The 13803-nt window shown below is 46.3% G+C and overlaps 1 pseudogene; it reads left to right on the forward strand.

Annotated features, from left to right (window-relative positions):
* The window catches only part of LOC135510172 (low affinity immunoglobulin gamma Fc region receptor III-A-like), a 99264-nt pseudogene that overhangs the window by 22302 nt on the left and 63159 nt on the right, over positions 1-13803 (forward strand).

Raw genomic sequence — 13803 nt, forward strand, 5'->3', positions numbered from 1 at the left:
GTGGGTAGAGACCAGTGTAATGTGTGGGTAGAGTCCAGTGTAGTGTGGGTAGGGTCAAGTGTAGTGTGGGTAGAGTGCAGTGTAGTGTGGGTAGAGTCCAATGCAATGTGGGTAGAGTCCAGTATAATGTAGGTAGAGTTCAGTATAATGTCGGTAGAGTCCAGACTAGTGTGGGTAGAGTCCAGTGTAGTATGGGTAGAGTCCAGTATAATGTGGGTAGAGTCCAGTATAGTGTGAGTAGAGTGCAGTGTGGTGTGTGGGTAGAGTCCCGTTTATTGTGGGTAGAGTCCACTATAATGTGGGTAGAGTCCAGTGCTGTGTGGGTAGAGTCCAGTGTATTGTGGGTAGAGTCCAGTATAATGTTGGTAGAGTCCAGTGTAGTGTAGGTAGAGTCCAGTATAATGTTTGTAGAGTCCAGTAAAGTGTGGGTAGAGTCCAGTGTAGTGTGGGTAGAGTCCAGTATAATGTGGGTAGAGTACAGTGCACTTTGTGTAGTGTCCAGTATAATGTGGGTAGAGTCGAGTATACTTGTGGGTAGAGTCCAGTATAATGTGGGTACAGTCCAGAATAATGTGGGTAGAGTCTAGAATAATGTTGGTAGAGTCCAGTATAATGTGGGTAGAGTCCAGTATAATGTGGGTCGAGTCCAGTGCAGTGTGGGTAGAGTCCAGTGCGGTGTGGGTAGAGTCCAGTGTAATGTGTGGGTAGAGTCCAGTGTAGTGTGGGTAGAGTCAAGTGTAGTGTGGGTAGAGTGCAGTGTAGTGTGTGGGTAAAGTCCAGTTTAATGTGGGTAGAGTCCTTTGTAGTGTGGGTAGAGTCCAGTGTAGTGTGGGTAGATTCCAATGCAATGTGGGTAGAGTCCAGTATAATGTAGGTAGAGTTCAGTATAATGTGGGTAGAGTCCAGATTAGTGTGGGTAGAGTCCAGTGTAGTATGGGTAGAGTCCAGTATAATGTGGGTAGAGTCCAGTATAGTGTGAGTAGAGTGCAGTGTGGTGTGTGGGTAGAGTCCCGTTTATTGTGGGTAGAGTCCACTATAATGTGGGTAGAGTCCAGTGCTGTGTGGGTAGAGTACAGGATAATGTGGGTTGATCCAGTATAATATGGGTAGAGTCCAGTGTAATGTCGGTAGAGTCCAGTATAATGTGGGTAGAGTCCAGTGTAGTGTTGGTAGAGTCGAGTTTAGTGTGTGGGTAGAGTCAAGTATAACGTGGGTAGAGTCCAGTATAATGTGGGTAGAGTCCATTATAATGTGTGGAGAGTCCAGTGTAGTGTGGGTAGAGTCCAGTATAATGTGGGTAGAGTTCAGTATAATGTGGGTAGAGTCTATTGTAGTGAGGGTAGAGTCCATTATAATGTGTGGAGAGTCCAGTGTAGTGTGGGTAGAGTCCAGTATAATGTGGTAGAGTCCAGTGTAGTGTGGGTAGAGTGCAGTGTGGTGTGTGGGTAGAGTCCAGTGTAGTGTGGGTAGAGTCCAGTGTAGTGTGGCTTAGAGTGCAGTGTAGGGTGTTGGTAGAGTCCAGTATAATATGGGTAGAGTGCAGTATAATGTGGGTAAAGTCCAGTATAATGTGGGTAGAGTCCAGTATAATGTGGGTAGAGTCCAGTATAATGTTGGTAGAGTCCAGTGTAGTGTGGGTAGAGTCCAGTATAATGTTTGTAGAGTCCAGTATAGTGTGGGTAGAGTCCAGTGTAGTTAGGGTAGAGTCCAGTATAATGTGGGTAGAGTCCAGTGCACTTTGGGTAGTGTCCAGTATAATGTGGGTAGAGTCCAGTATACTGTGGGTAGAGTCCAGTATAATGTGGGTAGAGTCCAGAATAATGTGGGTAGAGTCTAGAATAATGTTGGCAGAGTCCAGTATAATGTGGGTAGAGTCCAGTGCAGTGTGGGTAGAGTCCAGTGCGGTGTGGGTAGAGTCGAGTGTAGTGTTGGTAGAGTCGAGTGTAGTGTGTGGGTAGAGTCCAGTATAATGTGGGTAGAGTCCAGTATAATGTGGGTAGAGACCAGTATAATGTGGGTAGAGTCCAGAATAATGTGGGTAGAGTCCAGAATAATGTAGGTAGAGTCCAGTATAATGTTGGTAGAGTTCAGTATAATGTGGGTAGAGTCCAGATTAGTGTGGGTAGAGTCCAGTGTAGTATGGTAGAGTCCAGTATAATGTGGGTAGAGTCCAGTGTAGTGTTGGTAGAGTCGAGTGTAGTGTGGGTAGAGTCAAGTGTAGTGTGGGTAGAGTGCAGTGTAGTGTGGGTAGAGTCCAGTGTAGTGTGGGTAGAGTCCAATGCAATGTGGGTAGAGTCCAGTATACTGTAGGTAGAGTTCAGTATAATGTGGGTAGAGTCCAGATTAGTGTGGGTAGAGTCCAGTGTAGTATGGGTAGAGTCCAGTATAATGTGGGTAGAGTCCAGTATAGTGTGAGTAGAGTGCAGTGTGGTGTGTGGGTAGAGTCCCGTTTATTGTGGGTAGAGTCCACTATAATGTGGGTAGAGTCCAGTGCTGTGTGGGTAGAGTCCAGTGTATTGTGGGTAGAGTCCAGTATAATGTTGGTAGAGTCCAGTGTAGTGTGGGTAGAGTCCAGTATAATGTTTGTAGAGTCCAGTATAGTGTGGGTAGAGTCCAGTGTAGTGTGGGTAGAGTCCAGTATAATGTGGGTAGAGTCCAGTGCACTTTGTGTAGTGTCCAGTATAATGTGGGTAGAGTCCAGTATACTGTGGGTAGAGTCCAGTATAATGTGGGTAGAGTCCAGTATAATGTGGGTAGAGTCCAGATTAGTGTGGGTAGAGTCCAGTGTAGTATGGGTAGAGTCCATGTGTAATGTATAGTGGGTAGAGTCCAGTGTGGTGTGTGGGTAGAGTCCAGTTTATTGTGGGTAGAGTCCACTATAATGGGTAGAGTCCAGTGTCCAGTGTGTCCAGTGGTTAAAGAGTCCAGTTTAATGTGGGTAGAGTCCAGTGTAGTGTGGGTAGAGTCCAGTGTAGTGTGGGTAGAGTCCAATGTGGGTGCAATGTGGGTAGAGTCCAGTATAATGTGGGTAGAGTCCAGTATAATGTGGGTAGAGTCCAGATTAGTGTGGGTAGAGTCCAGTGTAGTATGGGTAGAGTCCAGTATAATGTGGGTAGAGTCCAGTATAGTGTGAGTAGAGTGCAGTGTGGTGTGTGGGTAGAGTCCCGTTTATTGTGGGTAGAGTCCACTATAATGTAGGTAGAGTCCAGTGCTGTGTGGGTAGAGTACAGTATAATGTGGGTTGATCCAGTATAATATGGGTAGAGTCCAGTGTAATGTCGTTAGAGTCCAGTATAATGTGGGTAGAGTCCAGTGTAGTGTTGGTAGAGTCGAGTTTAGTGTGTGGGTAGAGTCAAGTATAATGTGGGTAGAGTCCAGTATAATGTGGGTAGAGTCCATTATAATGTGTGGAGAGTCCAGTGTAGTGTGGGTAGAGTCCAGTATAATGTGGGTAGAGTTCAGTATAATGTGGGTAGAGTCTATTGTAGTGAGGGTAGAGTCCATTATAATGTGGTAGAGTCCAGTGTAGTGTGGGTAGAGTGCAGTGTGTGTGTGTTAGTAGAGTCGAGTTTAGTTTAGTGTGTGGGTAGAGTCCAGTATAATGTGGGTAGAGTCCAGTGTAATGTGTGGGTAGAGTCCAGTGTATTGTGGGTAGAGTCCAGTATAATGTGGGTAGAGTCAAGTGTAGTGTGGGTAGAGTGCAGTGTAGTGTGTGGGTAGAGTACAGTATAATGTGGGTAGAGTCCAGTGCTGTGTGGGTAGAGTCCAGCATAATATGGGTAGAGTCCAGTGTAGTGTGGGGAGAGTCCAGTGTAATGTCGGTAGAGTCCAGTATAATGTGGGTAGAGTCCAGTATAATGTGGGTAGAGTCCAGAGTAGTGTGGGTAGAGTCCAGTGTAGTATGGGTAGAGTCCAGTATAATGTGGGTAATGTGGGTAGTGTGGGAAGAGTGTGTGTGGGTAGAGTCCAGTGTAGTGTGGGTAGAGTCCAGTGTAGTGTTGGTAGAGTTGAGTTTAGTGTGTGGGTAGAGTCCAGTACAATGGGGGTAGAGTCCAGTGTAGTGTTGGTAGAGTCCAGTGTAGTGTTGGTAGAGTCCAGTATAATGTGGGTAGAGTCCAGTCTAGTGTGTGTGTAGATTCCATTGTAATGTGGGTAGTCAAGTGTAGTGTGTGGGTAGAGTCCAGTATAATGTGGGTAGAGTCCAGTGTAGTGTGGGTAGAGTCATGTATCATGTGGGTGTCATGGATAATGTGGGTAGAGTCCAGTGTAGTGTCTGGGTAGAGTCCAGTGTAGTGTCCAGGTGTGGGTAGAGTCCAGTGTAGTGTGTGGGTAGAGTCCAGTGTAGTGGTAGAGTCCAGTGTAGTGTGGGTAGAGTCCAGTGTATCATGGGTAGAGTCAGGTGTAGTGTGTTGGAAGAGTCCAGTGTAGTGTGTGTTGTGTCCAGAGTAGTGTGTGGGTAGAGTCCAGTGTACTGTGGGTAGAGTCCAGTATAATGTGGGTAGAGTCCAGTATAATGTGGGTGGTGTCCAGAATTATGTGGGTAGAGTCCAGTACAATGTGGGTAGAGTCCAGTGTAGTGTGGGTAGAGTCCAGTATTATGTGGGTAGAGCAGCGTAGTGTTGGTAGAGTCCAGTATAATGTGGGTAGAGTCCAATGTAGAATGGGTAGAGTCCAGTGTAGCGTGGGTAGAGTCCAGTGTAGTGTGGGTAGAGTCCAGTGTCGTGTGAGGGTAGAGTCCAGTGTAGTGTCTGGGTAGAGTCCAGTGTAGTGTAAGTAGAGTCCAGTGTAGTGTGGGTAGAGTCCAGTGTAGTGTGTGGGTAGAGTACAGTATAATGTGCGTAGAGTCCAGTTTAGCATGGGTAGAGTCAGGTGTAGTGTGTGGGTAGAGTCCAGTGTAGTGTGTGGGTAGAGTCCAGTGTAGTGTGTGGGTAGAGTCCAGTGTAGTGTGGGTAGAGTCCAGTGTAGTGCTGGTAGATTCCAGTGTAGTGTGGGTAGATTCAGGTGTAGTGTGGTAGAGTCCAGTATAATGTGGGTAGAGTCCAGTGTAGTGTGGGTAGAGTCCAGTGTAGTGTGGGTAGAGTCCAGTGTAGTGTGGGTAGAGTCCAATGTGGGTAGAGTCCTGTGTAGTGTGGGAAGAGTCCAGTATAATGTGGGTAGAGTCCAGTGTGGGTAGAGTCCAGTATAATTTGGGTGGCGTCCAGAATTATGTGGGTAGAGTCCAGTACAATGTGGGTAGAGTCCAGTGTAGCGTGGGTAGAATCCAGTGTAGTGTGTGGGTAGAGTCCATTGTAATGTGGGTAGTCAAGTGTAGTGTGTAGGTAGAGTCCAGTATAATGTGGGTAGAGTCCAGTGTAGTGTGTGGGTAGAGTCCAGTGTAGCGTGGGTAGAGTCCAGTGTAGTGTGTGGTTTGAGTCCATTGTAATGTGGGTAGTCAAGTGTAGTGTGTGGGTAGAGTCCAGTATAATGTGGGTAGAGTCCAGTGTAGTGTGTGGGTAGAGTCCAGTGTAGCGTGGGTAGAGTCCAGTGTAGTGTGTGGTTTGAGTCCAATGTAGTGTGGATAGAGTCGAGTGTAGTGTTGGTAGAGTCCAGTATAATGTGGGTAGAGTCCAATGTAGCGTGGGTAGAGTCCAGTGTAGCGTGGTTAGAGTCCAGTGTAGTGTGGGTAGAGTCCAGTGTAATGTGGGTAGAGTCCTGTGTAGTGTGGGAAGAGTCCAGTATAATGTGGGTAGAGTCCAGTATAATGTAAATAGAGTCCAGTGTAGTGTGGGTAGTGTCCAGTCTAGTGTGGGTAGAGTCCAGTGTAATGTGGGTAGAGTCCAGTATAGTGTGGGTACAGTCCAGTGTAATGTGGGTAGAGTCCTGTGTAGTGTGGGAAGTGTCCAGTATAATGTGGGTAGAGTCCAATATAATGTAAATAGAGTCAAGTGTAGTGTGGGTAGAGTCCAGTATAATGTGGGTAGAGTCCAGTGTCGTGCTGGTAGATTCCAGTGTAGTGTGGTTAGAGTCCAGTATAACGTGGGTAGAGTCCAGTGTAGTGTGTGTAGAGTCCAGTGTAGTGTGGGTAGAGTCCAGTACAATGTGGGTAGAGTCCAGTGTAGTGTGGGTAGAGTCCAGTATAATGTGGGTAGAGTCCAGTGTAGTGTGGGTAGAGTCCAGTATAATGTGGGTAGAGTCCAGTGTAGTTTTGGTAGAGTCCAGTGTAGTGCGTGGGTAGAGTCCAGTGTAGTGTGTGGGTAGAGTCCAGTATAATGTGGGTAGAGTCCAGTGCAGTGTGTGTAGAGTCCAGTGTAGTGTGGGTAGAGTCCAGTGTACTGTGGATAGAGTCCAGATTAGTGTGGGTAGAGTCCAGTGTAGTATGGGTAGAGTCCAGTATAATGTGGGTAGAGTCCAGTATAGTGTGAGTAGAGTGCAGTGTGGTGTGTGGGTAGAGTCCAGTGTAGTATGGGTAGAGTCCAGATTAGTGTGGGTAGAGTCCAGTGTAGTATGGGTAGAGTCCAGTATAATGTGGGTAGAGTCCAGTATAGAGTGAGTAGAGTGCAGTGTGGTGTGTGGGTAGAGTCCCGTTTATTGTGGGTAGAGTCCACTATAATGTGGGTAGAGTCCAGTGCTGTGTGGGTAGAGTACAGTATAATGTGGGTAGAGTCCAGTGTTGTGTGTGGGTAGAGTCCAGTGTAGCATGGGTAGAGTCAGGTGTAGTGTGTGGGTAGAGTCCAGTGTATTGTGGGTAGGGTCCAGTGTAGTGTGGGTAGAGTCCATTGTAGTGCTGGTAGAATCCAGTGTAGTGTGTGGGTAGAGTCCAGTGTAATGTGGGTAGAGTCCAGTGTAGTGTGGGTTAAGTCCAGTATAATGTGGGTAGAGTCCAGTGTAGTGTGGGAAGAGTCCAGTAAAATGTAAATATAGTCCAGTGAGTTCCAATAGTGGGAGTTCCAATAGTGGGAGTTCCAATAGTGAAGAGTTCCAATAGTGAGAGTTCCAATAGTGGGAGTTCCAATAGTGGGAGTTCCAATAGTGAGAGTTCCAATAGTGAGAGTTCCAATAGTGTGATTTCCAATAGTGAGAGTTCCAATAGTGGGAGTTCCAATAGTGGGAGTTCCAATAGTGAGAGTTCCAATAGTGAGAGTTCCAATAGTGTGAGTTCCAATAGTGGGAGTTCCAATAGTGTGATTTCCAATAGTGAGAGTTCCAATAGTGAGAGTTCCAATAGTGTGAGTTCCAATAGTGGGAGTTCCAATAGTGGGAGTTCCAATAGTGGGAGTTCCAATAGTGTGGATTTCCAATAGTGAGAGTTCCAATAGTGGGAGTTCCAATAGTGGGAGTTCCAATAGTGTGATTTCCAATAGTGAGAGTTCCAATAGTGTGTGTGATTTCCAATAGTGGAGAGTTCCAATAGTGGGAGTTCCAATAGTGGGAGTTCCAATAGTGAGAGTTCCAATAGTGAGAGTTCCAATAGTGTGAGTTCCAATAGTGGGAGTTCCAATAGTGTGATTTCCAATAGTGAGAGTTCCAATAGTGGGAGTTCCAATAGTGGGAGTTCCAATAATGTGGGAGTTCCAATATGTGAGAGTTCCAATAGTGAGAGTTCCAATAGTGGGAGTTCCAATAGTGGGAGTTCCAATAGTGTAGAGTTCCAATAGTGAGAGTTCCAATAGTGGGAGTTCCAATAGTGGGAGTTCCAATAGTGAGAGTTCCAATAGTGGGAGTTCCAATAGTGTCCAGTGTAGTGTGGGAGTTCCAATAGTGAGAGTTCAATAGTGTGGGTAGAGTAGTGTGGGTAGAGTTCCAGTGTAATGCGTGGGAGTTCCAATAGTGAGAGTTCCAATAGTGAGAGTTCCAATAGTGGGAGTTGTGGTTATTTCTCATCCAGGTTATCTAGTGTGATTGCCTGATGTTTGTCTACTAAAATCCGATGGTTACATGATAGGGGACATCATAAGATTCAACAACCGTGTCCTTTTGGAGATGGGTGTCAGTGGTGTTCACCAGAATGGGGATCATAATGGTCTCCATCATCAGCCTCATGATCAATGTGTCTTTGGTAACTGTCCTCGGTGCTGTAGTGTGGTGGGGATCATAAGGGTCTCCATCATCACAGCATCATGATCAATGTGTCCTCGGTGCTGTAGTGTGGTGGGGATCATAAGGGTCTCCATCATCACAGCATCATGATCAATGTGTCCTCGGTGCTGTAGTGTGGTGGGGATCATAAGGGTCTCCATCATCACAGCATCATGATCAATGTGTCCTCGGTGCTGTAGTGTGTTGGGGATCATAAGGGTCTCCATCATCACAGCATCATGATCAATGTGTCCGTGGTAACTGTCCTCGGTGCTGTAGGCAACCACCCTCTCTCAGATGTGGTATCACACCTGTTAAGAACTCTTTTCTATAACTTTGTGTGAAATCTATTTCTTAAAGCAACAGCAAGTACAATATGCCCTTTGTGTTTTCTAGAAATGTGTTTAATGTGAATGATTACTGATGTTAATCTGTCTATTTTTTTATGTTTTCTATTGTTTTCTAAAATAAATTTTAAATATATTACTTTAAATGGTCTACCATACACTAACCCTATCTACCCTATACTAATTCTACATACATTTACACTAACCATACCTACCTTACACTAACCCTCCCTACCTCTACACTAACCCTAACAACCCTACACTAACCCTACCTCCCCTATACCAATTATACCTACATCTAAACTAACCCTATCAACCCTACACTAATCCTACCTACCCCTACACTAACCCTACCTACCCTACACTAACCCAACCTACCCCTACACTAACCCTACACTAACCCGACCAACTCTACACTAACCCTACACTAACCCTACCTACTCTACACTAACCCTACCTACCCTACACTAACCCTACCTACCCCTACACTAACCCTACCTACCCTACACTAACCCTACACTAACCCGACCAACCCTACACTAACCCTACACTAACCCTACCTACTCTACACTAACCCTACCTACCCTACACTAACCCTACCTACCCCTACACTAACCCTACCTACCCTCCACTAACCGTACCAAAACTATACCAACACAACCTACCCCTACACTAACCCTACACTAACTCTACACTAACCCTACACTAACCCTACCCTACACTAACCCTACCTACTCTACACTAACCCTACCTACCCTAACACTAACCCTACCTACCCCTACACTAACCCTACCTACCCCATACACTAACCCTACCTACTCTATACTAACCCTACCGACCCTACACTAACCCTACCTACCCTACACTAACCCTACCTACCCTACACTAACCCTACCTACCCTCCACTAACCGTACCAAAACTACACCAACACAACCTACCCCTACACTAACCCTACACTAACCCTACACTAACCCTACCTACCCTACACTAACCCTACCTACTCTACACTAACCCTACCTACCCCTACACTAACCCTACCTACCCCTACACTAACCCTACCTACCCCATACACTAACCATACCTACCCTACACTAACCCTACCTACCCTACACTAACCCTACCTACCCTACACTAACCCTACCTACTCTACACTAACCCTACCTACCCTACACCAACAATACCTACCCCTACACTAACCCTACCTACCCTACACTAACCCTACCTACCCTCCATTAACCGTACCTAAACTACACTAACCCAACATACCCCTACACTAACCCTACACTAACACTACACTATAACCCTACCTACACTACACTAACCCTACCTACCCTACACTAACCCTACCTACCCTACACTAACCCTACCTACCCCTACACTAACTCTACACACCCTACTCTAACCCTACCTACCCTCCATTAACCGTACCTAAACTACACTAACACAACCTACCCCTACACGAATCCTACCGACCCTACTCTAACCCTACCTACCCTACACTAACCCTACCAACCCTACTCTAACCCTACCTACCCTACTCTAACCCTACCTACCCCTACTCTAACCCTACCTACCCCTACTCTAACCCTACCTACCCCTCCTCTAACCCTACCTACCCCTACACTAACCCTACCAACCCTACACTAACCCTACCTCCCTACACTAACCCTACCTACCCTACACTAACCCTACCTCCCCTACACTAACCCTACCTACCCTACACTAACCCTACACTAACCCACCAACCCTACACTAACCCTACACTAACCCTACCTACTCTACACTAACCCTACCTACCCTACACTAACCCTACCTACCCTACACTAACCCTACCTACCCTACACTAACCCTACCTACTCTACACTAACCCTACCTACCCTACACCAACCCTACCTACCCCTACACTAACCTTACCTACCCTACACTAACTCTACCTACCCTCCATTAACCGTACCTAAACTACACCTCCCAACATACCCCTACACTAACCCTACCTACCTCTACACTAACCCTAACTACCCCTATACTAACCCTACCTACCCTACACTAACCCTACCTACCCTACACTAACCCTACCTACCCCTACACTAACCCTACCTACCCCATACACTAACCCTACCTACCCTACACTAACCCTACCTACCCTACACTAACCCTACCTACCCTACACTAACCCTACCTACTCTACACTAACCCTACCTACCCTACACCAACCCTACCTACCCCTACACTAACCTTACCTACCCTACACTAACCCTACCTACCCTCCATTAACCGTACCTAAACTACACCTCCCAACATACCCCTACACTAACCCTACCTACCTCTACACTAACCCTAACTACCCCTATACTAACCCTACCTACCCTACACTAACCCTACCTACCCTACACTAACCCTACCTACCACTACACTAACCCTACCTACCCTACACTAACTCTACATACCCCTACACTAACCCTACCTACCCATACACTAACCCTACCTACCCCTACACTAACCCTACCTACCCCTACACTAACCCTACCTACCCTACACTAACCCTACCTACCCCTACACTAACCCTACCTACCCCTACACTAACCCTACCTACCCTACACTAATCCTACCTACCCCTACACTAATCCTACCTACCCATACACTAACCCTACCTACCCTACACTAACCCTACCTACCCTACACTAATCCTACCTACCCCTACACTAACCCTACCTACCCCTACACTAACCCTACCTACCCTACACTAACCCTACCTACCCTACACTAATCCTACCTACCCCTACACTAATCCTACCTACCCCTACACTAACCCTACCTACCCCTACACTAACCCTACCTACCCTACACTAACCCTACCTACCCTACACTAATCCTACCTACCCCTACACTAATCCTACCTACCCATACACTAACCCTACCTACCCTACACTAACCCTACCTACCCTACACTAATCCTACCTACCCCTACACTAACCCTACCTACCCCTACACTAACCCTACCTACCCTACACTAACCCTACCTACCCTACACTAATCCTACCTACCCCTACACTAACCCTACCTACCCCTACACTAACCCTACCTACCCCTACACTAACCCTACCTACCCTACACTAACCCTACCTACCCTACACTAATCCTACCTACCCCTACACTAATCCTACCTACCCATACACTAACCCTACCTACCCTACACTAACCCTACCTACCCTACACTAATCCTACCTACCCCTACACTAACCCTACCTACCCCTACACTAACCCTACCTACCCTACACTAACCCTACCTACCCTACACTAATCCTACCTACCCCTACACTAATCCTACCTACCCCTACACTAACCCTACCTACCCCTACACTAACCCTACCTACCCTACACTAACCCTACCTACCCTACACTAATCCTACCTACCCCTACACTAATCCTACCTACCCCTACACTAACCCTACCTACCCTACACTAATCCTACCTACCCCTACACTAACCCTACCTACCCCTACACTAACCCTACCTACCCTACACTAACCCTACCTACCCTACACTAATCCTACCTACCCCTACACTAATCCTACCTACCCTATACTAACCCTTCCCAAGTTACTACTAACAGAGATGTCTCGATGATTACAGGGTCAAACTGTATATTAGGGTGGCAGGATAGTATCCTACCCTCATCACCAGGTTAAACAGCTAGAGAATAGCCTCTCTGCTGTGTTTCAGCATCTCTGTTAGAATATAAAGCCTTGTCTCAGGATAGTATCCTACCCTCATCACCAGGTTAAACAGCTAGAGAATAGCCTCTCTGCTGTGATTCAGCATCTCTGTTAGAATATAAAGCCTTGTCTCAGGATAGTATCCTACCCTCATCACCAGGTTAAACAGCTAGAGAATAGCCTCTCTGCTGTGTTTCAGCATCTCTGTTAGAATATAAAGCCTTGTCTCAGGATAGTATCCTACCCTCATCACCAGGTTAAACAGCTAGAGAATAGCCTCTCTGCTGTGATTCAGCATCTCTGTTAGAATATAAAGCCTTGTCTCAGGATAGTATCCTACCCTCATCACCAGGTTAAACAGCTAGAGAATAGCCTCTCTGCTGTGATTCAGCATCTCTGTTAGAATATAAAGCCTTGTCTCAGGATAGTATCCTACCCTCATTACCAGGTTAAACAGCTAGAGAATAGCCTCTCTGCTGTGTTTCAGCATCTCTGTTAGAATATAAAGCCTTGTCTCAGGATAGTATCCTACCCTCATCACCAGGTTAAACAGCTAGAGAATAGCCTCTCTGCTGTGATTCAGCATCTCTGTTAGAATATAAAGCCTTGTCTCAGGATAGTATCCTACCCTCATCACCAGGTTAAACAGCTAGAGAATAGCCTCTCTGCTGTGATTCAGCATCTCTGTTAGAATATAAAGCCTTGTCTCAGGATAGTATCCTACCCTCATCACCAGGTTAAACAGCTAGAGAATAGCCTCTCTGCTGTGTTTCAGCATCTCTGTTAGAATATAAAGCCTTGTCTCAGGATAGTATCCTACCCTCATCACCAGGTTAAACAGCTAGAGAATAGCCTCTCTGCTGTGTTTCAGCATCTCTGTTAGAATATAAAGCCTTGTCTCAGGATAGTATCCTACCCTCATCACCAGGTTAAACAGCTAGAGAATAGCCTCTCTGCTGTGTTTCAGCATCTCTGTTAGAATATAAAGCCTTGTCTCAGGATAGTATCCTACCCTCATCACCAGGTTAAACAGCTAGAGAATAGCCTCTCTGCTGTGATTCAGCATCTCTGTTAGAATATAAAGCCTTGTCTCAGGATAGTATCCTACCCTTATCACCACTTAAACAGCTAGAGAATAGCCTCTCTGCTGTGTTTCAGCATCTCTGTTAGAATATAAAGCCTTGTCTCAGGATAGTATCCTACCCTCATCACCAGGTTAAACAGCTAGAGAATAGCCTCTCTGCTGTGATTCAGCATCTCTGTTAGAATATAAAGCCTTGTCTCAAGACAGTATCTCTGTTAGAAATAATATGACTTTAGACCGCTCTCACTCTCTCTCTCTCTCTCTCTCTCTCTCTCTCTCTCCCTCTCTCTCTCTCTTCCAGCCTCTCTGAGTGTCAGTCCTGACAGACCTCAGTTCTTTGAATATGAGTCTGTCTCTCTGAGCTGTGAGGTTCAGGGGAACTCTGCTGGATGGAGAGTGGTGAGAACACATCGAGAGGAATCCTTTCAGAGTGTAATACTGACTGGGGAAAACAACAGGGGTCTTCATGCATCGTGTTGCTAATACCATCAGACAGTGGAGTGTACTGGTGTGAGTCTGGGTCTGGAGAACACAGCAATGCTGTCAACATCACAGTACATGGTTTGTCCACAAACACCATCTACTAACATTATAGTGTTT

The sequence above is a fragment of the Oncorhynchus masou genome, chromosome 23 (genome assembly GCF_036934945.1).
Source record: "Oncorhynchus masou masou isolate Uvic2021 chromosome 23, UVic_Omas_1.1, whole genome shotgun sequence".
Lineage (NCBI taxonomy): Eukaryota > Metazoa > Chordata > Actinopteri > Salmoniformes > Salmonidae > Oncorhynchus > Oncorhynchus masou.